Source organism: Lissotriton vulgaris, chromosome 7, assembly GCF_964263255.1.
Source record: "Lissotriton vulgaris chromosome 7, aLisVul1.2, whole genome shotgun sequence".
NCBI classification, from domain to species: domain Eukaryota; kingdom Metazoa; phylum Chordata; class Amphibia; order Caudata; family Salamandridae; genus Lissotriton; species Lissotriton vulgaris.
In genome coordinates, this window is record NC_141695.1 from 1,604,711,894 (window position 1) to 1,604,739,174 (window position 27,281).

The 27,281-nt window shown below is 45.0% G+C and overlaps 1 protein-coding gene across 1 annotated transcript in view; it reads left to right on the forward strand.

Moving 5' to 3' along the window:
• The window catches only part of LOC147706081 (ras-related protein Rab-22A), a 185,303-nt gene that overhangs the window by 11,379 nt on the left and 146,643 nt on the right, over positions 1–27,281 (forward strand). The gene's annotated exons all lie outside the window — the stretch shown is intronic.

Consider the following 27,281-nt stretch of genomic DNA (forward strand, 5'->3'; position numbering starts at 1 on the left):
ATTACACTGCACTCAGTGTAACATACACTCCAAATACCACTCAGTGTCACATAATTACACTGCACTCAGTGTAACATACACTCCAAATACCAATCAGAGCCACATAATTACACGCCACATAATTACACTGCATTCCATCCAAAATACACTCCAAATACCACTCAGTGCCAAATAATTACACGCCACATATTTACACTGCACTCAATGCAACATACACTCCAAATACCACTCAGTGCCACAAAATTACACGCCACATAATTACTCTTCTCAATGCAACGTAAATACACTCCACATAATACCACTCGGTGCAATATGACACACCTCATACTTGCACTCTACTCAATGCAACATAAATACACTCTTTCTGTCTGTCTATCTATCTATTGCCCTCACTCTCTGTCTATCTATCGCCCCCCCTCTATCTATCGCCCCCCCCTCTATCTATCGCCCCCTCTATCTATCACAATCACTCTATCTATCGCATCACCACAGTATCACATAGCACCACCACAACGTCACTTGTCGCCACCAAAACATCACTTAGCGCCACCACATCATCAATCTGTGCAACCATTCAACAACAACTGGTTCAAGTATGTTCTCTCAATGTTTCAAGCTTTATTACAAATGTCAAAAAAAGATGTTAATATTTCACTTCTATTTCTGGATTTTCGTCACAATAAAATACAATGAACAGAATCTTCACAAAAGTTATTTACAAAAGTTTAAGCTATTGTCATTATAAATTACAATAACTTTTATTTAAGTATTCTTATTATTTTTTAAAGCTATTGCTATTTGTAATATCAATACATCTAAGTCACATAAATACAACACATATTGCATTACAAATGCTATAGGTGTCACATTTGCAAAAGTTAAACCTATTGGCATTGTAAATGATAAAGCTATTAAATTCGCTATATTAAAAACCAACACATCAATAAAAAATTTGTCATTTACAATACCAAAAGCTGAAACTTTCCTAATTCGAGACCTATTGCATTGCAAATGCTTGTTTTTAATCTTGTTACATGTGCTGTGCGTTCAAAGACGGACGTCAGATTATGTTTTACACATTGCTCCTTATTTTATGCTGGAGCTCGTGCTTGCAAAATTCACCAACTTTGCAGACTGAGAAAGGAAAAGAAAGTGAACTGTATGGCAATCTTGCTGTCTGCAATGAAAGGCTATAGGATAACAGTTTTGTTCTTAAAAAGCACTTAAATACCTTTTCTATGAACTGTACAAATATTTCAAAATGTGTCAGTAGTTGGGAAAGCACTTAAAAAATAAAATTCTGATGTGTGATGGAAACAAATATTTTATTAGTGTCAAAAGGATTCGGAACACTTTACTAACGTTCAAGGTTTTTAAGTGCACAGTTAAACAGTTTACTTGAAGCGCAATTGATAAATATTGGCTGAAACCTAAATTCCCCATTTTTTTATAGGCTATATAGTTTTAATCAGTAAAACTGCATGTCTGTTGGAAAGTTTGTTGCCATTTCAATTGAAATGTGCTGTCTGCAAATGACTGCACACTAGCACACCATGCTTTAGTTATATATATATATATATATATATATATATATATATATATATATATATATATATCTAATTACAGGATTGTGGTGGTAGTGTTCCTCAAAATGAGAAAACGTCCACACATATGAGCAATACAATTCTCTAGGCAAGTATACGTGTAATGTAAATTGTATACAATTCTTTATGTGAGGTGCTCTGTTGTCCTGTCAAACACCCACCACCAAGAGTGTTGAATTAGCAAAAAAGATTTTTGCTAATGTTAAGTACCAAAGAGAAAACAGGCATTATCAAGCACTCTCACAAAGTATGTAATGATCCAAAAAATTATTGTCATCAATCACAAGTTTCAAGATTACAGTTCATTGATAGGAAATGGACTTCCAAAGTACGGATCCAGACCAAGCGTTAGACTTCAAATCTTTATTTCATAAACATTAAAAATATTTCCAGCTTGTCCTGGGCCTGTTTAGGCAGGACAAGCTGGAAATATTTTTAATGTTTATGAAATAAAGATTTGAAGTCTAACGCTTGGTCTGGATCCGTACTTTGGAAGTCCATTTCCTATCAATGAACTGTAATCTTGAAACTTGTGATTGATGACAATACTTTTTTGGATCATTACATACTTTGTGAGAGTGCTTGATAATGCCTGTTTTCTCTTTGATATATATATATATATATATATATATATATATATATATATATATATATATAGATATGTATAGATATGTATAGATATGTATAGATATATATAGATATATATAGATATATATAGATATATATATAGATATATATATAGATATATAGATATATATAGATATATATAGATATATATAGATATATATAGATATATATAGATATATATAGATATATATAGATATATATATAGATATTAAAAGTGAGTTTTTTTAAACATGAACATAGAAACATTCCTGCCCTGATGTTGATGAGGCAAAGGAGTGGTCAAAAGTACCTTTTATTTGGGCTAGAATTTTGTTACCCATGGTGCGAAAGTTTAGTCTATTTAATCAAACATAACGTTTTTGTACAGCAGACATGCTGAAATTACAAATTTGAAGGTGCTCTCATATTTAATAATAAAGAAAATGGCGACTCAATGAAATAAAATATTTTCCTAGGATCACTCAATTTGGAACAATTTATAGGTCAAGCTCAATGCAATTAGGTCATGTAGGTTCCAAACAAAAATGGATTAAAACCGGGTTGCGTGTTGGCCCTTTGCCTATCTAATATCTACACTGCCGACCTTGAGAAAGATCTCCAACATGTTCAAACGGACCCCACAAAACTAGATAACATGCCAATCACCAGCCTCCAATATGCAGACGACATTGTTCTTCTATCACAAACACCGCATACATGAGTATTTCAGTTTTTGGAAACATTCAGTTTGAGATGGTTCTGTAGAAGTGAGATATCTTATCTGTCTCACTGGTGCAGGGACACCATTTGTCTACGGGTTCACTAAATGAGGATCGACACTAGAGTGGAACAAAACACAAGCTTATTATATCTCATGAGATGGCTCTGTCATACAGATACTACAAGTGCCTGAGAGAGAACGAACTAGAACAGTTTCAGATCTGCCCTTTATACATTTTGGGTACTATAGGAATTCACTAAAAACCCCTTTGTCATGGTTACATCACACTTTACATAACCCTCTTATGGCATTTGTACATAACGCTTACACAAACCCTTACACAATGCTTACATGCTGAACTGTTGAATCCTGAAAACCCCCTACCCACGTCACTTTCATAGATAGGCAAAGGAGGTTACAGACGTTGGTGGGAAAACAGATTAGACATCTGTGCCCTTCGGCAGGGCAGGACTCCTTAATGACTTCATGTAGATGTTGTAAATCTTGAGTGAGATAATAGTGCCTTAAGGGATCCCTTGCTTTTCAGAAGTACAGTTTGGATAAGAAAGAGGGAAAATGGATGACATGTGTTCTGTTTCGAAGATAGGATATGATCCAGTCGAGAACAGTCCCCTTTATGCCGGCTTCGTAAAGCCTTTTTTATTAGAGTGTCATGGTCGACTGTGTCGAAGGCAACTGATGGGTCCAAGAGAATTGCAGCAACCCTGTTGCGATCAACTGCGTTCTTAAGGTCATCCGAGATGGCAATGAGGGCAGATTCTGTGCCTGTTCCTGGGCGCAATCCTGTTTGATAGACAGAGCAACATTTGCTCAGATGTTAAAGTTCATTGAAGATAACTCAATACTTTAGACTACCAGTTTGCCCAGGAAAGATCCATTTGTATTTGGCCTGTAGTTGTCGGGGTCTGCAGATCAAGGTGAGTTTTCTTTAATAATGGGCCTGTATCCCTTCTTTAGGTTTTCTGGAAAGATTCCAGTGGTTAAAGAATAACTGATAATTCTTCTTACTGGCGTGTCAGCAGAAGCAGTTAAAAGAAGGTTCTTCCAGATTTGTGGTGGGATAGGGGTAGAAGGGTGGCCAGCTGACTTGGTTGCTTTGGCCAGATCCATAAATTAACTTTTGGATATTTATTTGTTTTAAATAGGAGTCCAATGTGTCTGCTTCGATTGTGTAAATTATTTGCCAGTTTGTCAGTGCAGTGAAATCTTGAGTAATCGGGTGAGTTCCTTCTGTGCATTTAGGTTTAGGAAATTCTGTGAGAATTTTAGAAAGTTCTTTATTTGCACATTTAGCATTTTCAATTCTAAACTAATAGTACTTTTTTTCTCCCGCATTTTTGATTGTTGACTTGTATATTCTGTTAAGTTTGCATTGGTGAAATTTGTCTTTATTGCCGTTCGCTTTGAGACAGGTCCGTTGCAGCTTTCTAATTAGCTTACTCTTTTTTTATGTCTCTATTTCTAAAAGGTGCTTGTTTTCGTTTTCCTGTTATGTTGTTCTTAGTGGTATTCGGATATCAAAAGCTTCCTGTAGCCACTCAGTTTTTGAAAATAATTTATGTGCAGATCATTGTTGGATGTTAGTTGTGTTCCTAAGTATTAAACATTGAGTTTGTTACACAATTGTTAGGTGGATGCATGTAAGGTGATCTTAGGTGTGTTGATTTGTGTTTTTTTTGTTTTATGTTGGAAAGCTACCCAATGGTAGCATGACTGTTATGTTATGTTATTTTGTGTCTTTGATAGAGCTCGGCTACTCAGAAGAGTGTCCCGCCGCTCTATTGACAACCTAAAAAGACGAACACAACAGATTAAAAGAAAGCAGGGTCAACAGAACACGAGAATCTAAGAAGCAAAAAGCCAGGTTTTTAGGCCCTTCCTAAAAGACAGAAGATTTGAGGTGCTACGTAACGTCAGGGGCTAAGAGTTCCAGAGCTGAGGGGCCCGGAGCATAAAAGAACGACCTCCCATACGAGCCCTCCTCACACGAGGGACAATGGCAAGGAACTTCGACTCGGACCTCAGAGATCGGGAAGGACGATAAGAAACGAGCCTCTTCTGAAGGTATTTAGCCCCTGTGGCATAGAAGGCCTTGTGAGCAAGGGTTAGAGCTTTAAAAGCTATCCGCTGTCGGATAGGCAGCCAGTGAAGCGACTACAACAAGCCAGAGACTTTGACTTGCCTATGCAGGCCAAAAATGGCACGTGCTGCCGCATTCTGGACCACCTGCATCCGTTGCAGGAGATATTCGGGCAGGCCAAGATGTAGGACGTAAGAGTAGTCCAGTCTTGAACCGATCAAGGCCTGAACTGTAATCCTCCTGTGGTCCTTAGAGAGCAAAGGAAAAAACTTCTGAAGCATGCGGAGAAGACCAAAGCAGGTGCCAGTGAGGGCGAGGATCTGAGATCTTAAAGTCAGACCGTTGTCAATTTTAACCCCCAGATTCTTAGCTGACTGAGACGACCGCCCCGGGGGAGACATATCAGCAGGCCACCATACCTGCCAGTCCGGATCGGATTGACAACCGAAGAAGAGCACCTCCGATTTATCTGAGTTGCACTTGAGGCTGTTCAGTTGGAGCCATTTAAAAACAGCCCCAAGGCACTCGCGGATACTCTCTCCATCGAAATCCTCTCCTTTCAGACAGGTAAAGAGCAGCTGGGTGTCATCCGCGTAGGATACGATCTGGGCCCCGAAGGACTCGGCCAGAGCCGCCAGAAGGGTCATAAAGATGTTAAAAAGAGTCGGGCTCAATACAGAGCCCTGCGGGACTCCGACTCCCAATGGCGGCATCTCAGCAGAGCTAAAGGAGGCCCAGACCGTCTGTCTGCGGCCGGCCAGAAAAGATGTGAACCAGCTGAGCACCGTCCCCCTCAGACCGATCTCATGAAGTCTGATGAGCAGATCCTCATGGGGGACGGTGTCGAAGGCCGCCGAAAGGTCGAGCATGATCAGCATTGATCTCCTAACCCAAGTCTAGCGTCTCCTTGATGGCCTCAGACACCTCCAGCAGCGCCGTCTCCGTACTCAAATTGGGACGAAAGGCCGATTGAGTGGAATGAAGCAGATCGTGTGATTCCAAAAAATTGAAAAGCACGTTCTGCACGTGCTTCTCCACGGTGTTAGCCAATGCAGGGAGAAGAGAAATAGGCCTGTAATTGGCCAAGACCTCGGGAGCCAGGCCGGGCTTCTTGATAAGGGGAATAACCATAGCTTGCTTCCAAGCCGAAGGGACCTCACCCTGGCTCAGAGAAAGATTCAGAAGGGGGTTGACCAGCGGGTTTACCACTGCCGCCATCTTCGCCAAAAATTTGGCCGGGCATGGATCGAGCGGTGATCCAGATTTGAGATTGGCCAGAAGTGTCAGAGATGAAGCAGTTGAAATAGGCGGAAAGTCTGCCCGAGAGCAGAGGACGGCCCGGGACCAGGGTTCGATTCCCGGCGCGGCAGGTTTCTGGACCAGGGTCAGCGGACTCGATAATTCTCTCGCCTCGGTGCCCACTCTGATCAGCGATCACACTCGGCAACTCTGGGCATTAGCTTGCCTCATCTTCACTAACGGCCCCACCAGACCGCCGGGGATGCCTGGTCTCACCCTGGAGATACCCATTAAGGGACCATCTCTCAGGGAAGCCAGGAAGGGTTTCGCAGCGGTCGAAGCGCCTTGGGACCCTACGGGTAAGTAGTGCGCTATATAAATGCCAATACATTTACATTTACATTTACAAGACTGGCCCTAGGGGAATCGATGGAACTAGACCAGCCTCAGCACAAAGGAGGGCAACAGCCGGCCGCGGTGGAAAGGAGTCCTGTATCAGCTTAATCTTTGTGGTGAAGAAGCATGCAAGATCCGATGCCCACGTCTCTGTGGGAGCAGTCTGGGCCACATTCGACCGTGGGGCAATAAATTCCCTGACGATCGTGAAGATCTCTTTGCAGGAATTTGAGGCATCCTCAATCCTCCTAGCAAAGTAGCTCTTCTTCTCAAGGAGAATATCTTGGTGGTAGGCTTTGATCACGGTTCTGTATTCGAGTCTGGCAGCTGGATTGTACTGAGCTCGCCAGGCCCTTTCCTCCACCTTGCACTGCCTGCGAGAAGCAAGCAGCGCACCAGTGAACCACGGAGCAGAAACCCGTTTAGGCAATGAACGGGGGGCCTTCAAGGGGGCCAGGTCATTCAACCTGTCCACAAACCAGGCCTGCAAGGACTCCAGGTCCCTATCCAAAACCCCGTAAGAGGGCATGGATGTTCACACAGTGCCTGTGACAACATTTCTGGAGTCACCCGGTGCAATGCCCTTGACGCTGATCCTAGCTGCCTGGGGGCACTACTCAGGGGTTTCTTATTGCCCAGTATATAAAAATTAACCAGACGGTGGTCAGTCCATAGGACCGGCAGAAGTGCCGTCACCTCTATGGGGGAGGAAGAAAAGACCTGATCCAAAGTATGGCCTTTGTCATGCGTTGGTTCAAAGAGAAAGGGGGCTAAGCCCAAAGGAGCCGTGATATCAGATAGTTTAATCACGTCTGGGTCCAAAGCATCGTCCATGTGAAAGTTGAGGTCGCCAGCCAAAATGCAATGGTCCGCTCCCATGGCCAACGTTGACATAGCAGACTGTAGCTCTTCGAAAAAGGTACCTGCTGGACCAGGGGGTCTGTATACTAACAGTCCTTTCACTGACTGATGCGGTGCGAAAGATAAAGAAAAGGCAAGGGATTCAGACCCTTTAATAGCCTCTGTAGGAATAATAGAACATACAACAGAGTTCTTCACCACGAGTGCTACGCCGCTGCCCCTTCCTTCCGGTCTATCCTGCTTGTAGATGCAATATTCTGGCGGGATCGCAGAAGCGATATCCGGGTTGGAAGAAACTCCCAGCCAGGTCTCTGTAAGCATCAGGCACACCTGTATGACTGGAGTAAGTGATTAAAAGTTAAATAGTTCTTGATTTGCAAAAATTACATCCAAGAGGTGTCCAGTGTTGTTTGTGTATGATCTGATATTGGTTCAGTGTGACTAGGCCAGTGATGATAGTTTTTGGATGGGGGTATTGGTTCTGTCAAACAAAATGTTTAGGTCACCAAGAATGCATAGGTTGGAGTGCAGTGTTATAAGGTTTGGAACAGTGTCTAGAAACCTGTCTGGGCATGTTGCATTGCTAGGTGGCAGTCTGTGAAGGAGGAGGAAGTTGCAGGAGTAAGTTGGTAAAGGATTTCACCTGGTGATGAGGTTCTCACACCTTGTATGGAAATGTCTTCAGCTTTGGTGAGATTTATTGTTTGCTTGAATATAACAGCTAGTCCACCTCTTCTGTTGCCTATACGATTATGTATGATGGTTTGGCGGAATGGATACATACCACTCTGGGGACATGTAATCTCCCAACCATGATTCAGTTATGAAGCGTAAGTCTGGTTGTGTCCGTGTGCAGGTTGTAGGTATGGTACTTGTTTTTATAGAGTGATTCAGCATGTATTAGTAAGCAGTTTAGAGATTGTGTTTTGGTGGTGGTGTGACTATGTTGTTTAGACGAGTGAGCAGTATTTTTTTTTTAACGTATAGCAGGTGTCATTACTGGTTTATTAACTGCATGAGGATAGCAATAGTGTTGTTTTACTATATTGTATACCTCCTCCAGCAAAAAAAAACCAATTGCGAATACCCCTGCCTACAAATACTTAAAGGTAACCATCAACTAAGGCAGTCCATTCGCCAACCTACTCGAGGTCATCAGAAGGAAGGGGATGGCAAAAGCAACAACACTAAGGCAGTTAAAAACAAAGCTCACAGGACCTATCCTTTCACGTCTCCTCATGGTAGTCCAAGCTAAAATCCTATCCTCCATCACCTATGGCAGTGAGGCTCTGAGGGGTAGGAACGCAAAACTGCTGGACAACACCATGGCCAGGGACTATACAGTTATGCTTAACCTGCCAAACTATGCCTCACCCTCACAGATTCGATTGGAGTTCTGCCTAATCAAACAACTCTTGACGAGGCAAGGTTTCTATATAATGTGCTATCACAAAATTAAGAACTCTCCCCGGAATACACTAAACAATCAGCTCTGGCAAGAACTTTGCAACATATCCAACTCGCCGGCCAGGAAGTACTTGGAGGACTCACTTGCTACTACTGGGTTAGTCGATCAATGGGAAACTCCAACTTCTCATTCGCTCTGTAAGCAAGAAGTAACAATCTCCCTTGTCGACCCAAAGCTGTCTTTGCCCGCAGGAGCCACGCCTGGATGATTCTGAGCGGCTATAAATTACATGGGTCACAGGCATACTTCAATATGGGGTACTCAAGGAAGACCAAAGAACAATTCCTAAAATACAAGCTAGGTATCCTGCCAGCCATTCCGCACATACAAATGTGGAAACACATGCAGACTATGTGGGAACGGCACTGAAGACATGGAACATCAAATCTGCTCCTGCAAAAATCTAAAGGAGGAAGGGTAGGATTACTCAAAGCACATTTCAACGAACGAGGGATTCGAACCTGGAGACAGGCTGTGATTGCATGTTTTGACTCCAAGGACCCGCAGATAATTGGAAAGCTAGTGAAATTCCTGTCACTAATAGAAACCAAGCAAGCAAGAGCAACGCCCCGTGTAAATGCAAAAAAAAATAATTAAGTTTTAACCCACGCAACAGAAAACAATGTGCTCCAACCATTGAATCTCTTCAGAGGAAGCCGAACAAAAGTACTTTTTCATCAGAGACTTTGAAGTTTTTCAGTCTCGGCTGGCGAAAGCAGCACGCATGCACTGCTCTCGTTATACGAGAGCTTCTTGGAATCAATACAGATTCCAAAGCTCTCGGAGGTGGAGTTGAAGCCCCACCCATCTTCCTCATTCCCTGGAGTCTTCGTGCATGCAAAACGCTGGCTTCTGATTGAAAAGGAGGCTTCTTAGTCCCTCCTTGTTGACGCCTTGTCTCCTTTTGGCCCCGCTCACCGGGATTGGATAATTTACTGGCGGCGTGTTCCCATCCTCTTTAATTATAGGGTGAGGACTTTTTTTGTCATTCCAGCTGGTTAACTTTGAAACTGAGCGTGACGCCGCTTCACGGACACCGCACTAAGATTATTTCTATGTTTCTTAACTTTAGCACTGAGCGCAGGGCCTGCTTTAAGGACTCTGCGCTTAGTGTTAAAGTTAAGAAATATATAAAGAACCCGAGCGTGGTGTCGGTGAAGCGGCGCCACACTCCTTTTTAAAAAAAAAAAAAAAATGTATTTAAGCATTTGCAATGCAATCGGACTGATTACATTGCAAATGTTTTTTTTTTTTTTTTTAGTTTACCGTACCATCAAATACCGGTCTTGTCTGTAATATAGCGGGTACAACCTGGCCGTTATATTACCAACAAAACCGCTGACATACTGTGTGGTATGTATGTTATAAGCATAACATGCATACCACATAGGTAACAACCTTTAGATGATTATGGCTGTGATGTTTGCTAAGGTTAGTCCTTCATCGCTGTCTTTGGTCCCCTGCGTCTGTGCTGCAGGGCAGGGCCTTGGATGCCACGTTGAGCAGCTGGACGTGGAAGCGCTGCTGGAGCTGCACCGGGAGGAGCAGGAGAGGAGCGCTGCCGCCATAAACTGCAGACACCAAGAACAGGTAAGGGCAACATCACCCCATCACCGGCAACTCCCTGAATCTGCAGGACAGACTATTTTTAAGTCAAACCGAAAAGAGTTGCTTTGCACCATCAGCAGTAAAGTGGATCCAGGAAATGAAAACTGTCCGCTGCGTGCTTGCCACCTTTTAACCCTCCCCGCACTGCACCCGTACACACAGCTACCTCTGTGTGTATGTGCAGAAAAGGTTGCCCACACCCTTCCTTGCCATGCTACCCCAGGTTGCATTTTCCTCCTGGGCTGTCAAACAAGTCTGCACCTTTTCTGTCTCTATTTATTTTCTGCTTGAACTCCCTGGCAGTGATCTATGCTGGCCGGAGGTTTTGTTCCATATTTACAAACCAGGTGCTCTGTTGCTCGCCAGGCTCTCTCACACTTACACTGCCCTGGTGATTAAGTGGAAGTTGTTTTGGCGTAGAGGTTCCATGAAAGCAATCTCTTCAGCCATATAACTTGCTTTTTTATTGGGCAGCTACCACCCAGTCGCGCTATGAGGGAGAAAGGAAGATTTAGGTGCCCCTTGACCGGCTACCTTAAGCTGATACTCCTTTTTTGTATCCAATGATCAGTGAATCTCTTAAGTGTCATACCCACTACAAAAATAACAATCCAGTACAAACTATGTTTTTCCATTTTGTCTACACTGAAAGTCTCCTACAATGAAGTAGCCCACTAAAAGACTGACAACTGTTGCGAAGGCACCCAGAACGTAGTTATTTTTGCACTGGTTCCTGCCCCCAAAGTGTTATACTTCATCCCTGATTCAGTTCTCAATCCCGGGAACGTCAAGCGTAACCGCCACATTAGGACATATTAAAAACTACATTAACGTTGGCGAACCAAGTGTATCATCCACAAATTAAAGCTGATTTACTACTGCAAAACAACTCCTTCGTGCGCACAGCTGTCGCATCCTTCTCTAGAAAGTCAGCATTCTTGTAATGAAATTTACTTATTGCAAGCGGAGCCACTATAAAGTTTCAGACACTTTATTCTTTAGGGCTGTTGCTCGCTGGTTTCACTACCAACCCCTATTCACTGAGTGTTGTAATCGTCCCCTTCTCTCTCCTGTTCAACGGAGCCTTTCTGCGGTGTGCAGTGCTCACTGTGTAAAGTTCAAGCCTTGTCATATTCTCTGCAGAAATGTGTGCCGGCCTAGGTCCTAGATCCGACAGTTCAGAGTTCGAGTAAACCGTCACAAACCCGTGCAAGTAAATAAGCCAAAGATAAACCATAGGGCTGGAAGGGCTCTGCTGCTGCTCTTTATTTTCATTACCACCAAAGGACAAATCATATTAACTTAGTTTGTTTTATTTGCTGTCCTAGGTTTACTTTTTAACTGCTGTCTGAGCAACCGTCTCTAAGCCTACCTTTCAGTGCAGGTTTAGCGTTCACAATGTGTCTGTGTAGGCGTCTAACAGAATGTGCATGCCGTGAAGTATTGTTCACAGTAAGCCGAGGGACACAGTAAAGTCACCTGTGCTTTATAGGACTTCTTGATGGGGCTGTGTGGGCTTTGGCTCTGCTCACAGGAGTGAGCTTGCCTCCGTCACCTCATGCAATCTGTTGTTTAATGTGCCCTGCGCTGCCTGGGAAGTACTTGCATTGTAGTGTTTTACGCAATGTTTTACATCCCAAATGTATTCTAAATCATCATGTTACATTATTAATCCCATTGATATATTGTAAGCAGTAGGCAACTATTTTGTTTTTGCCCTGCAGCAGTCTTTATAATGTTTCTCACAACTCCGAACGCATACCATACCTGTTAGCTTTGCCAGTGATTGTTTGTTTTGTTTTCTTGTCAAGGCCGTTCTTTGGCTAGTTGCTCTGCCCCGGGTACATTTAAAAAAAAAAAATTAAAACATTGTTTTACTTACATGTAATTGTCTCTTCGGGTACATGCATCAATCAATCAATCAACAACATTTATAGAGCGCGCTACCTACCAGGGTCTCAAGGCGCTTGGGGGGGGGGGGGGGGCGTTACTGCTCGAACAGCCAGGTCTTGAGCTTCTTCCTGAAGGAGAGGTGGTCTTGGGTCAGGCGCAGATCGGCTGGGAGGGAGTTCCAGGTCTTGGCGGCCAGGTAGGAGAAGGACCTTCCTCCTGTAGTGGCTCTACGGATGCGTGGGACGGCGGCGAGGGCGTGGCTGGCAGATCGGAGGTGGCGTTTGGGGGCGTAGAAGTTGATTCGGTTGTTGAGGTAGCTCGGGCCTTGATCGTGTAGGGCTTTGTGTGCGTGGGTGAGGAGCCGGAAGGTGATTCTTTTGTTGACGGGGAGCCAGTGCAGGTCTCTCAGGTGTCCGGAGATGTGGCTGTTCCGTGGGATGTCGAGGATGAGTCTGGCTGAGGCGTTCTGGATCCGCTGGAGTCTCTTCTGGATCTTGGCGGTGGTTCCGGCGTAGAGTGCGTTGCCGTAGTCCAGTCGGCTGGTGACGAGGGCCTGGGTGACGGTCTTCCTGGTCTCCGTGGGGATCCACCAGAAGATCTTCCGAAGCATGCGCAGGATGTTGAAGCACGACGAGGAGACGGCGTTGACTTACCTGGTCATGGAGAGGGAGGAGTCCAGGATGAAGCCCAGGTTGCGTGCGTGGTTCGTCTGTTTGGGTGCGGTGCCCAGGGCGGGGGGCCACCAGGAGTCGTCCCAGGCGGAGGGCGAGGAGCCCAGGATGAGGACCTCCGTCTTGTCTGAGTTCAGTTTCAGGCGGCTCGTCGTCATCCATTCGGCTACCTCTTTCATCCCTTCGTGCAGGTTGGCTCTGGCGGCGGCGGGGTCGTTGGTCAGGGAGAGGATCAGCTGGGTGTCGTCGGCGTAGGAGATTATGTTGAGGTTGTGTTGGCGGGCGATGGCCGCGAGGGGGCACATGTAGACGTTGAAGAGTGTAGGGCTCAGCGAGGATCCTTGAGGGACGCCGCAGATGACTTTGGTGGTTTCTGACTTGTACGGTGGTAGGCGGACTCTCTGTGTTCTTCCGTCGAGGAAGGAGACGATCCTTTCCAGGGCCTTCTCCTGGATTCCGACGTTGCTGAGGCGCTGCACTAGGGTGCGGTGGCAGACCGTGTCGAAAGCCGCGGAGAGGTCTAGGAGGATGAGGGCCGCTGTTTCTGCGTTGTCCATCAGGGCTCGGATGTCGTCGGTGGCGGCGATGAGGGCGGTCTCGGTGCTGTGGTTGGCGCGGAATCCGGACTGCGATGGGTCGAGGGATCCATTTGTCTCGAGGAAGGCGGCCAGCTGTTTGTTGACGGTCTTCTCGATGACTTTGGCTGGAAACGGGAGTAGAGAGATGGGGCGGTAATTCTTGAGTTCGGTGGGGTCTGCTGTAGGTTTCTTGAGTAGAGCGCTGAGTTCGGCGTGCTTCCAGCTCTCGGGGAAGGTGGCGGTGTCGAATGAGGTGTTGATAATGTCCCGCAGGTGGGGTGCGATGACAGCGTCGGCCTTGTTGAAGACGTGGTGAGGGCAGGGGTCGGTCGGAGATCCGGAGTGGACGGAGTTCATCATGCGGACGGTGTCTTCGGTGTTGACCAGAGTCCAGGCGCGGAGGGTGGTGGTGGGCGGTGTTGCTGCGGTCGTGGCGTGCGTCGGTTGAGTGCTGAAGCTGTTGTGTATGTCCGCGATCTTGTTGTGGAAGTAGGAGGCGAGGGAGATGCAGAGGTCTTGCGATGGGGTGATGTCGTTGTTTCCGGCGTTGGGGTTGGAGAGCTCTTTCACGATGTTGAAGAGTTCCTTGCAGTTGTGTGCGTTGTTGTCCAGTCGGTTCTTGAAAGCCGTTTTCTTGGCGGTGCGGATCAGTTGGTGGTGTTTCCGGGTGGCGAGCTTGAGGGTGGTCCTGTTGTCCGGTGTGGGTTCCTTTCTCCAGGCTTTCTCGAGGGCTCGGCAGTTCTTCTTGGAGCTCTTGAGTTCGTCGTGAACCAGGGGGCTCTCTTACTGCCGGGTCTGCTGGGCGGGATCCTCAGAGGGGCGAGTTCGTCTGCGCATTTGCTGATCCACTTCGAGAGGTTGTGTGCGGCCTGGCTGGGGTTCGCTGAGCTGGCTGGAGGGTGCTGGCTCAGGGAAGCGGCGAGCTGGTCGGCTGTGATCTTGTTCCAGCTTCTTCGGGCAACCTGTTGCTGGTGGTGGTGGATCGTCCGTGTTGAGCAGGATGCATTTGAGGTGGTTGCTGCTGGTGTTCGGCTTGGCAGGTGCTGGTGTTGGGCAGGTCCGGATGCAGGTGAACTTGCAGGTGTTGCAGCTGAAGGGTCCGTGGACGCGTCGTGGGGTGGCTCGGTAGCATCCCGGGACTCGGCCGGTGTTGAGTGCGATGAGGGTGGCGGCGGTGTACGTCAGGCGGGTCGGTCGGGGTCCTCATGGGCCAGGGGTCCTGGCACTGGGCGCGGTCCAGGCGCGGACGGGCGTAGACGGGCTTACCTTTGGCGCGCCTTCGGCGCACAATCGGCGCGCCCGCTGCGCGTTCGCACGGTCGCCATATATGGCGAAGTGCGCGGAGCAGCTGGGAGGCGGGAGCGGGGAGGGTACAGAAGGAAAAAAGGGGCGGGGTCAGCGGTGGTGGCGGGAAGCGGGGAGCGGGGAGGGAAGACGGAGGGCGGCAACAGGCAGAGAAAACAGGCAAAACACAGGGTAAAAACAACAATCAGAAATATAAAAACAATTCAAACAGTGAAAACACCAGGGGCACAGGGGGAGAAGCGCCGAGCACGGACCACGCCGCTCGAAGGAGGGGGCGTGGTCACGAGGCGGCAGTCGAGCAGCGAGGCAGATTAGAAGGGGAGGCACACGCAGCAGCTGGTGGCCGTGCGGCGCGGGGGTGTCCCAGCACTGTCCATAGATAGATACCTTATTATCTGTTGCAGAACAGGAGTCCACAACCTCATTTTAACTGTCCACGTCACATAGTTTTGCAGGTGTAAGTTTTATTGTTAGTCTGGACTTTCGTCTCCGGCTGCCTGGTGTCACTGGCTGCTTAATCTGGATTTTGTTTGAGTAACCTGATGTTCATGATAGCACTTCTATTCCGGTAATTTTCCAATTTGTTCATCTATCACAGAATTTGCATTAAATGTAGAGGAACCAATTTATAAGAAGGCCTACATCTACACTTAATGCCTTTAAATTGTTAATTTCATAACTTTTGAGGTTTGATGCCATTGCCTCTATTGACACTGCCCTTAGCTTTTCTTTATAACTTTCATTAATTTAACTTACGTAGTGGTAACCCTACAGCATTCTATTAAGAATTGGCTGGGGAAGATGTTTTTTGGAGATAGGTGAGTTTTATATCCCGAAATGTCCTAGCATTGCTTCTCGAAATTGTTAGAGTACTTTTTCATTGGATGAGGGATCTGCAAATGAAAAAAGTCCATTACAAGAATGTACTTTCCTTTGCTAAAATTAGTTCTATTGGTATATTGTAGTTCCTTTGCACAGGTTTTATTATTGAATGCTATTCCTGTCCCCAGATAATGTTGCTCACCTGACAGAGGCAGGATGTATCTGGGATAATGCAGCACCACATGTATGTACCCTTTGTCATGTGCAGGTGGCACCGTAAGGTGTGGTGGGTGTGTCTGTGACCCCTGACACCGTAAGACGACATTATGGAGTCCCTGCTTTGCAGCTGGGTATATTTCAAGAAGTGACGCTGCAGAAAAACTACAGGGTGCAAAGAAGCTATTGTTACAGACGACAAGTAACTTGTTATTGAGGTCTAATTGTGCATGATTTCTCTTTTCAAAACCCTCAATTTTTAAAAAACCGTCTCCACTGTGATCTACATCTGAGTCAGATTTCATATATGGTAAAATACACTGGTACTGCCAGGAGTGCCTAAAGTGGCACAGAGGCCACTGGCATTCAGACCCCCCCCAAAAAAAATGTAGGGATAATTTCCTACAGTTACAGCAATTGACATTTGTTCTCCCCAAATTCATTCCTTACCAATTTGCGATGTGAAGTGTAACCTGCATGCTTGAAACTCTGGTTGTAAAGCTGTACATATTCATGTGCCTGACTGTAGGCTGTATGCATTATGGCCCAAATTTCTTCTTTCCTACTGTGTCACTTCTAGTTAAATATCTTTAGTAAGAGGAATTCAGTCAAAGTTCTTTTAATCAATGAATGCCCAATGCTTGATCCATTCGGCTTAGGAACCATTGGTTCCTCTATTATTTAACCTGCATTACTAGCCTTAGAGAGAAAGTCGGTATGCCCTTGTTCATCTCTCAAATTCCCTTTTCATCCATTGAAACAGTGACATTAAAATTCTAGTTTCCGGTTACATGGCCAAACATTGGGATTTCTATTTAAGAAAAAAACGTATTTCCCATACAGCCTGCCTCTAGTTCTATGGTCACATGGCCTTTAGAGGCCAGCGGTAACAAACCAGATTGGAATCCTGTGGGAGACGCTTGCTAAATTAAACTTTAGTAACAAGCATTTGCAATGCAATAGGTCTCGCATTTGCGAGTTTAAGCTATTTGCATTGTAAATGGCAATGCCTTTTATTTATGTTTTAAAAACCAAAACCTAAATAAAAGGTATTCTCATTTACAATGCTAACAACTCAAACTCTCGCAAATGCGAGACCTATTGCATTGAAAACGCTTGTTTGATGTTATGATTGCAACTAGCAGTACGTTTTGTCTGTCGTGAGTACGGGTGGATCAATACAACCCACAGCTCTAATGTGAGAGGCAAACTAGGCCAACTTTTCTGATGTTTTGCCTTGTGCGTTACCCTTTTGCGTTTTTTCCTTCAGAATATCATGCAATGGCATTTGCATATTTCCATACAGTAAGAACTATGATGACATTGGCAAAAGCGCTTTATGTCCCCGCTAGCGTGCTTGAGGTGCTATATTAACGCTACAATGAAGGCGGCAGTGCTAAAACAAGACTATAGAAAAGCAGTTGCGTGTTAATCTCTACTGGAAAAAGAAACGCAAAAATAAGCATGAACTTTGTATTTGTCATGGAGCATGAAATGTGACACTATCAAGTATTTAAACAATATAGGAAGTAAGAAAAGTATTTCTTAATTTCAAGGTTGCAACATCGTATTAAAATGATTACAAAGTATACTCATGTGTACGTAGTGCTTGGTTTTGTAGCCCTTCAACATCAGGTGTTACTTTTACCGACTAGAGAGATGGGGGGGGTTGAAAAAGACTGAATTAAAAACCCCTGACCTGATAGGTGCGCGGAGGCATATCTGCATCAGGCGCCTTAGCCCACTGAGCTAGCGCAGATTTTCACATTGACATTTTATCCCACTAATGAAAGCCATAGGTAGGCAAGATATGCCTTCTTCGTTAGAAGTCATTTGGGGAGAGGGAGTGGGTACGATGTTTCGAATCACCAGCCTAATGACAAGCGGCTGGCTCACGTCCTCCCGTTCTACTAATATGGTGGACCCTCGATTAATTAATTATTTTCCTCTTAGCACGTTCACTTATTAATTCCTCCCTCCAGCAGTCGAGATTACAAAAAATATGAATTGCACCATAAGTGCTATACTATAATCCGAAAACTGCACACCTTCTGCAGAAAAAAAGAGTAGTGATTTAGTTTGTGGCGGGTCTGTCCCTCAAGCTCATTCTGTGTAAATGTGTTCCATGTTGGTTTTAACCTTCACAAGTTATTTTTATACGTTTTGAGTTGCGCTGCTGACCAGTGCAGCCTGATCACTGTGAATCAACCGAGGGGCTTTCCTGGTGTTCAAAGAGACCATGTCACACCCTCATATTTTGGGATATGCTAGGCTGCTTGCGAGATTGCAGCCCCATTACCCTGCCCTCTGCAGTGACTGTGGGGCCTAGACCGGTGAGATTGCCAGTGGGTTAGGGCATGGTGTGAAGGGCCGTCCTGATTTGAGTCGGGGATGAGGCTGCCTTTCATCCTTGTAAGGTCGATGGCAGAAGTACCTGTGGCGTGTGTTACTGACGTCCCCGTCTACAACTCTTTTTTTCAGGGTGTGCATGCCATACAGATCGTTCAGTGTGTTCGTGTTATTTAGCGTATCCCAAGGAACCCATAAGCCATGATGAAAATAAAACACGGGGCTTATTTACAAGCCCCTTGAGCCACCTTTACGCCACTTTTCCCACGTTAAAAATTACGCCAAAGTGGCGCATGGGGTTGTAAATGTGCCCCAAAGTTGTGAACATTTCAAAGTTGTTTTCTGCGTCTGAATGGGGTTTCCCTTTCATTGTCACGAACGTCTGACACGTGTCCTACAACATTCATGGATTATTTTTTCTACGTGCTCAAAGTTACTACCCCATCCCGCGTGCAACAACAACCAGAAAACTCCCTAACAAGCGCGTGCTTCAATATTCCGTATTAAATACAATATTCCGTATTAAATGTGCAGTTTTATTGCCGCTCCAATTCTGAGAGGCTAATTGCTTTCTCTGACATTCCAGTGATATATATTTCTTGAGAAGAGTAAGCGACTCCTCTTAATTTCCCCGTCGGAGATCTGGTTGGACGGGTTGGTTTCAATGGGAGAATTAAAACCAGGAGACTGCATCAGTTCCAAGGGTAAACAAATGAATATTGCGCACGCGGGTGAGGCCATTGTAAACTTTGGCACTTTAAAAAAAAAGAAAAGCTAAGCTTCTGACCATATTACTAGAAATAACTTTTGGGTGGCAACATACGTCCATGTGCTGAACGGAGCGCCTTCTCGGGTGTCGACTCCTAGCTTACACGACAGGAATGTACCGGTCGCCTTGGTAGTCGTTTCTTAAATAAAACGGGAACTGGTAAAGTAAGTGCTCCCTGTCCCAGCATACCATGAAATCTGCTTTCGGGGACACAACCCAGCCGTTCCTCGCGGAGAGCCGATCCTGGGAGGGATGCGGGAGGCTCTGGGTCTGTCTCGCGCATGCACAGGCGGATATGTATCCGCCCACTTGTGTCACTGCAGGCTTCCTCTGCTCGGCTGGGCTGGACTGGGCCGGGCCTCCCGCTATACACTTTTTCCTCTTCTTCGTCGAACACCGGAGAGCTGTTCAGTCGGAAGGTTGCCACTTTGGAGGGTAACGGCCCTGCAAGCGCCCTGTTGGTAGATGAAACCTGCTATCCAGTACGCTGAGCTATGTGTGCTTGTTAGCTTTACGATCGCGCTTTCAAGTGCTTTGGCCATATGTTATTTGTCAATGTAAATAAAGAGGGCAAAGTTGAGTTTTGGGCTTTAAACAGGATGCGTTTTTTTAAAAAGCAACGCAAATGTTACAAAAAACTTGATATATGTATTATGTTTAAAAACATGCTTAATACAATGTGCTATACTATAAGCATGAAGAGAAAAAATAATAGGTATGTTTAGCTTAGGTAATAGCTTAAAAATGCCACATTAAAATTGTTTAAAAAGTCGAAAAGCATGTAAAAACTATGAATGTTTACTATTAATTAATGCTGAAATATCACACACAAAATTAAACATATTGTAAAGTGCTTAAAAAGCACTTTATATAGCAGAAATATAATAACAGATTACAGCAGTATAATGCCCCATTTGTGCAGCTGCACATCTCTTACATTAAAGGTGACCTATTATGCACTACATGCTAACATATGTTTACTTGTGCGTTTGCAACCCTAGCTTGTAATTTTGTTATTAAAAGTTTAATACGCTAGTGTGGGCATTTGCTGCTTTATATTGGTTATTGTGCTTTTTTACTGAGTAGGTCTGTAGTGTTTTTTTCTGACCTTGGTACTGACCCAGCTTTAGTGTGAAACTTAGTTTGGTACTAATAAACACTTGATATTGCACTGCTTCAAACATTGAAATTGTATGGTAGCGTAACATTTTGCACTGATATGTGCTTGCTATGATGTAGATTGTTTATTGTGTCTTGTGGTTTTGCCTTAGCTATGTACACAATTTCTGTGCTACTTCATGAGCTAGTATAGTATAGTATAGTTTGGTGCTGGCTGTATGTTTGTTCTAAATGTGTGATTTGGCTGCTATTAAGCATTGCATTGTGTTGTTTGTGTTTAGATCTGGACGTGTAATTTGCCACTATGAATGGTTCAATTCAATTCAAAATATCTTTATTCGATTTGTTTCGGTGCAATCATAAAAGTACAGATAACATTTCATAGTTACAATGTTAAAAAAGAGTATACAGTATATAAAAATAGAGGAATTCATTGGATTCATAGAAAACAAATACAAGGGGGAGAAACAATTACAATTATAAAGTGCAGAATATATGACCATACGTTTCCTAATGATCATCACATTTTTTAAATACAAAATTGCTGTTGCTACAGATACATGATTGTCTAGGGCTTGGATACTAATCATCGCCGCACGGCAATGACGAAGTCCTAATTCTCTTAAAAAAGGCAATAAAACATTTTTCCTCATTTCATCATACAGTTTACAAAATAGGAATACATGGATGGTACTCTGGGGTGAGATATTATCGCAATGGCAAAGTGGTAGATCGTGCGTCCAATTATTAATCATAGGGAAACTAACCAATCTGTGGAAAATTTTAAATCTAAAGCGTGAAAGTAGAAAGCGCTCATAATTATTAGTTACATAGATTGAGTAGGGCTGAATCTTAAAAGTTGCTAAAACCAATTGATGCTGCTGTACAGAAGGTTTTAAGACCTCTGCCGCAGTCCTATGGGAATCCAAAAAAGCTAGACACTCCTTCAAATCTTTTCGTGAGATTTCTGAAATATCCATGGGATTCGAAAAATATTCTTCTCTCCCGATGTCTTTAAAAAAATTATGAATGGTTTATTATCGGCCCTGTGGTTCTAGTGGCGTGGCCCAAGTTTTCTTCTGTGTATGTCTTTAAACTGGCAAGAACGTGATCTTTTATACTGCTGCAGGATACTTTTCTGCTGGTCAACACCTAGTTAGTTTTTTTTTGATTGAAAAATAAAGACGTCCTGAGCATAATATTAGCTGTTTTTTGTGTTTATCTAAGAAGTTCTGCAAGCAGGTTTCATTTGTAAAGTGTAATTGTGTCTTATATGTATTGCAATGGGTGTCAACTTTATGAGGGTGCTACGTGGGCACATGGTGATTAGTATGCTGTTTGCAAAGATTTGGCATGCAACAATTTGCACAAATATGCTGACTAAGGGCCTTTTTAAAAACTGCTAGTTATGCTATTTATGCAATGTGTGAGTAGTTTGTGTAAAAGTGTGAGATAGGAGTGTGCTGTTTGTGTGCAACATGTATGAGGCGATCTTTGTACAGGGCGCTGATAAAGCATTTTAGTTTGCATGTTAAGGCTTAGTTTATTTGCCTTTCATAATTTGTAAGAGTGCGGCCAGGGGAATCTGTAGCAATATGGTGTTAATCGTGATTATGATGGCTACTGAAGGTAGTAAAATAAAGTGCGCCAGCTGTAAACGTGCACACTTCTCCCCCCCCCTCCTGGACATACAGACTGGCTCACAGTAGATGATGAAAAGCATAAAATAACAGCTTTTTATTATCTAATTCACCGCAAGTAGGCCAATAGTACTACGGAAGACTATTAAAAGTACTGCAAGTGGCAAGATGGTTTCTCACCTTGGAAGTTGTACTCCGTGCAGGCCTTGCTTACTGAAGCCATAACACCCTACGAATGTTGCACATTTTGTTAATGGTGTTTTGCTGTTGACACCATACACGTACGCCAACAGACAATGCTGAGGAACTAATTAATGTAATACTTATAAAAGTGTATTGTAACACTGTATATGTTTATTAGAAGTAGATTAGGGGCAGTGCGGTGTTGGCCGTGCGGTGTTTGCCGCGGTGACGCAAACACTAATAGTAGTTAATAATGCGCGTTTTTATTTCTTTTGAAAACGGAGGCTGGAAGAGCACTAGCGAAGGGGAAGAGAGAAACCGTGCCATATCTTAGAAGTGGAGTCAAGCTAGCCGGGCTGATGAGAGGTGTTACCTCGAGTCCGGTCCTCGGATGCTTGATTCCGTTCGGGGAAGGACATGGCTTTTGTAGTTCGGACTGGACTGTTCCCATGTGGCAACAGGGTCAGAGCTGATTTGCATATCGCCATTGTCTAACCCAGGGTGGTGTGGAGTGCAAAAAAACGATGGATTTGGGCCCAGATCTTTTGACTGGGGGAATGTGTGACATTGATCCACATTCGGTCCATCACTTGCTGTTTTTGCAATATCTTAGAAGATAGCGCTGTTTGCACTCTTCCTTTCAAGAAACGCAGCCCAGCACCGTTGATTGCTGAGCTACACTACATGAAATATCGGGGCATCTACACCTAGTTTTTTTTTTTAAGGACCATGCAGGTGCAGTCGGTCTTATTTAAAAATGAAGGACTGGGTTTGAAGTTTTATTCTCGATGCAGCGCAGGCATTTCCTTTTGATTTGCATGCTGACCATATTTATGGGAGAAATAAGCCTTAATGCGAGCAGGGATTTTGCTTTGGAAATTTACTTCTTGACCTTGATTGTGCGCTTTGCCTCCAATCCTTACTATGGGTGTGCCTGCCCCCAGCCCCCTTTGGATAAGGTTGGTGTGAATACTGGAGCTGTGGATATCCATCCACAGCCGGGGCAGCACGAGGCGACACATCTCGCACTCACACTCTAACATACCGCTGAGGCGCCCGCCTGGAAGAGGCAGTGATAGAAATGCAGCGCCTCGATCGCTATTCAACATCTCCACGTGACCTTCAACTCGACCCTTGAGCATATACCTTCCATGGCCCGTGGGTATGCTCTGCAGATCCACAAGAGAATCTGCTGAAGTGTGTATTCATTTGTAGGTTGTTCTTTTTGTTCCGTTTTTCCTAACACAAGAACACAGCCCATGAAGACGTCCGAGAACGTTACAACAGAGAAATCCTTGTACAAAGAGTCTTTACCAATTTACACAGGAGCGTTTATTTCTTTTGAAAAGGAGGGAACGTTGGTCTGTGCAGGGCATGAGAAAGAGCAAGCACTGCTAAATACTGATTTAGGACCTACGAATGTTGGCAAAAAAAAAGCAAGTAAAGGCAGATTTGAAACGCACGTTGTTAAAGCACACTTGTATTTGTCGTATGCTTGTTAGTAAATAACACAAAAAAGCCACATTTCAAATGCACGCTTCCATTTCTTGTGTGCTTCTTACTAAAGCCATGGCGCCAGCGAGGCGCCACTTCCTAGAAAGTACAGGCCGTAAATCTTGCAGATATCAAGTGCCAGCTGGACATGATTAACAATGAAACTGAAAGCTACAAAGCTAATAAACGGCAACAGCTCACAGTGGATGCTGGCGCGTGTTCATGCGCGCGTCCACATATCCAGTCCGGCCTGCAGCCTGCGTGTGCCCATCTCCTGTCTCCCTTGAGAGCCCTTGAAAGCCTAGTTGACGACAATAGGTCTCGCTGGCGACAGCGCTTCGCGCTGCATCGCCAGGTGCTAGACCTAAAAACTAGCTGTAGCAACCCATAAAACCTCAGGCCCATCGGATGATGTTGATTCCTTTCCTATTTTTGCTGCTTCTTATTTTCATTTAATCCAGCTTGAAATGAGCCAGGTGACTCCTAAAGAAACAAGCTTGTTTGTTAGTAAAATTACCAATGCTCGGGGTGCAGTAGGCGTCTCTCTGCTCTGAGCCCCGGTGCCACTTTACCCGATGCACCATCGATAGCCAAGTCCCTGGGCGGGAGGCTGGGACTTCCAGCAGACGGGTAACCCTACCTGCAGTGAAGCTATGCGGGAGGCTCCTTTGGAGCCCGCCGGGGGCGCTGCTCCCGCAGCCCGAGTACATCTGCCCGGGGCGCACCGCCTGCCCCCACGTCTGCCGCCATGCTGCTCATTCCAGGCCCTCTTCCTGCCTTATTCCGGTGCTCGTGTGCAGGGGTCGCCTTCCTTGGATGGTGTGCGGTGGTCTGGGGCTTCCTGCCGCCCATAGGCCTCTTATACCGGGAGGAGGGCAAGGGGGGGACCCCCGGCTGATCCAGGCACGCAGGTGTGAACCCCTCTGGGGGGGCCGGTGGGGTCCCCGAAGGCTGCAGACAATACACATCCTCTCCAATAATATTTTTTGTGTGAAGGAGCTGGTGCCTCTGGGAATACACACGCCCGGGGGTACAAGTTCAAACAGAGCCCTGGGAACACAGACGGCCTGAGGAGGTTGATTGCCTTCTCCTAAGCAACAAAGAACCTAAGCATGATCACTTAAATTGTCCATTTTGTCAGTCATCCTAGATGAATTCCTATATGCATTGAAACAAGCTCACACATACAGGCCCAACATACACTCTGCTCTCTGTATGCAACTCCGCATTCACTCCACATCCATTTCCCACATGGATGGAGCACTAGACATGGCCAAGGGAGACTGTGTAAACCTTTTATCAGTTTTACCGACCATGAAGCAGCTTCGTCCTCATAGCAATCAGTGCCAGGAAAAAAAAAGCGTTTGTGATAGCTATTGGAAACAAGCTGGAAATAGGGGGTTAAACTAGATACATCTGGGCGTGGAGGCGGGAGACCTGGGAGGGCTCGCGCATGCGCGGTACCTGCGGCTCGCGCCCAGTGGCGACGCGTGGAAGTGCGGGAGCTGACGTCCCGGGTCTCAGGAGGGGCCCGGGGTGAAGAGCGTCAGAATAGCAGTGCGGGGCTCCCATAACTAAGGGGAGAGCCCATCATCGTGCTGGCAGAGGAGCTGGAGTGCTCCGGAAGCGCGCCGCAGCTAGCTGCTGTTGAGTAGGAGTTCCCCCCGCAGACCGGGTGAGTGGGGGATTTTCCCGTTTGTTTGCGTTTTTGCAGGGGGTGGCTGAGCTCTTACATGAGGGGGTGCACGACTGAGCGGGGGAGTAAGTGGTTGTGCCGATGAATGCACAGTGTCCACGTTTAGTTCCGGAGCTTTCTGGGCGCCCATTTACAGTACCCATGTTTCCTCTTGGCGGGAGACGGGGCTTGGGCGGGCCGGAGAGCCGGTCTTAGAGGCGCAATTGTGCTAGTGTGCTGTGATTACGGAAAGGAGCCCTTCGGTGGGCGTTGACGGGCCGTGGAGCCGACAGAGAGGGGAGAGAAAGTGAAAGTAACTGCATGAGGCTTGCAATTATGTACAATGTCAAGCTTACCCATTGTCCTTAATCTACTGTAGGTGCAAAGATGACTAAAGTGTACTTATTATAGAATAATTGCCACGTGTTTGCTTGAAATTGGTTCAGAAGACCAGTCTTCCTTACAGAAAATGTAATGTTAAGGAAATCTGATTGTTGCTGAGATAATGAATGCTTTGTTTGCGAAATTGGTGTAAGCGATAACATTGCCTCTACTTACAGAGTCCATGCTCTCTGTGTTGCGTGGCTGATCGACATCTGAAGTCTCTTCTCATCAGGGAATAATGTTAAAAGTCGTGTTAGTGTGGAGATCCGGCCGAAAGAAACCGTAGACAGCTGTCCGAATTCAGTAGTTAATAATATAAAAGCAGATGACTGGAACAGAGGAACATTGAAAGCGCATAATCCCTTGATAAGGTTCATGTAAAATGTCAAGTTCAGAGTTTCATTTTGGTGCTCAAATCTGTGCAATAGCTTGGCAAGAATGGAAGTGAATTGAGCTTGAATTGAAGAAAGTTGCGGAGACCGTGTGTTTCAGTGGGCTACTTGGCATTCCTGAACACTCCTGGGAGGACTATGGTGGGGTACATTTTAACATTTCATAACACTGAATTCTTTGTGTCCCGGTTTGTGCATCACAAGCCTTTGCAGATTGTTTGGGAACTATGATGGCTAAATGGGTGACCTTTGGAAGAGATGTGTGATAAGCAAACGTAAAATATTTAAATTGTAAAGGAGGTGCGAGCCTTTTGTTTTCTCTTTTTGTGAACAAGATAGGAACCAGTTGTCATAGGGTACTAAAATATAAATCTCTTTGTACTCTGCTTTCTAGTCCCATCAACCTGTTCAACCCTCCCTAGGTACACATTTATTGATTTCCAAAAATGCAAAGACATCGAGGGAAAGGCATTTATAACTGAGTTTTTAGATGTAACTTTTATGACTTGTGGTTGGAGGGTTTCATTCCGGTGGCAGGGTACCCCTTCAATTGCGAATTGATATGTTTTTTTTGTGTTAATTTAGTATTTGTACAAAATTTAAATCAGACTGTGTTGAAAGAAAATCTTGCAAAAATTGGAAATCTACATTCTTTAACATCTCCCGCACTCAGTTAATGATATTTGGGTTGAAATCCTTATTTTGTGCTTATTTGGCTTGCAAATTTGAAAAAAACAAATAGAATATTAGACATTTGATTCCGCTTAAATAGTAACCACATTCAGAACACCTGACTTCTCTTTGATTCATCAAATGAATACCTGTATTAAATGACCAGTTGTTGAGTGTAGGAAGGTGGATATCTGACTATATGGTTACCCCAACCTATTGCCTAGTGTTTAGCTGGTTTTCGACTTAGTTGGCCTGGGATCCTGCTAATCAGGACCCCAGGAGATCTGCTCTCACTGTAAAGTGGACTCCTTGTACTTTAGGTACATCTCCAATTGGATATTGGGTCACTTGTGAGGCCCTGTATAGTGTACCATAGGTACCCAGGGCATATGTGCATCCAGGGGCTGCAGCATGTATTATGCCACCCCTGGCTGGCCATCCACACTGACACAACTGGCTGATCACTCAGCTGGGGCAAGGTCGTGTAATCACCCCTTGCTTAGGTATAGTATCCC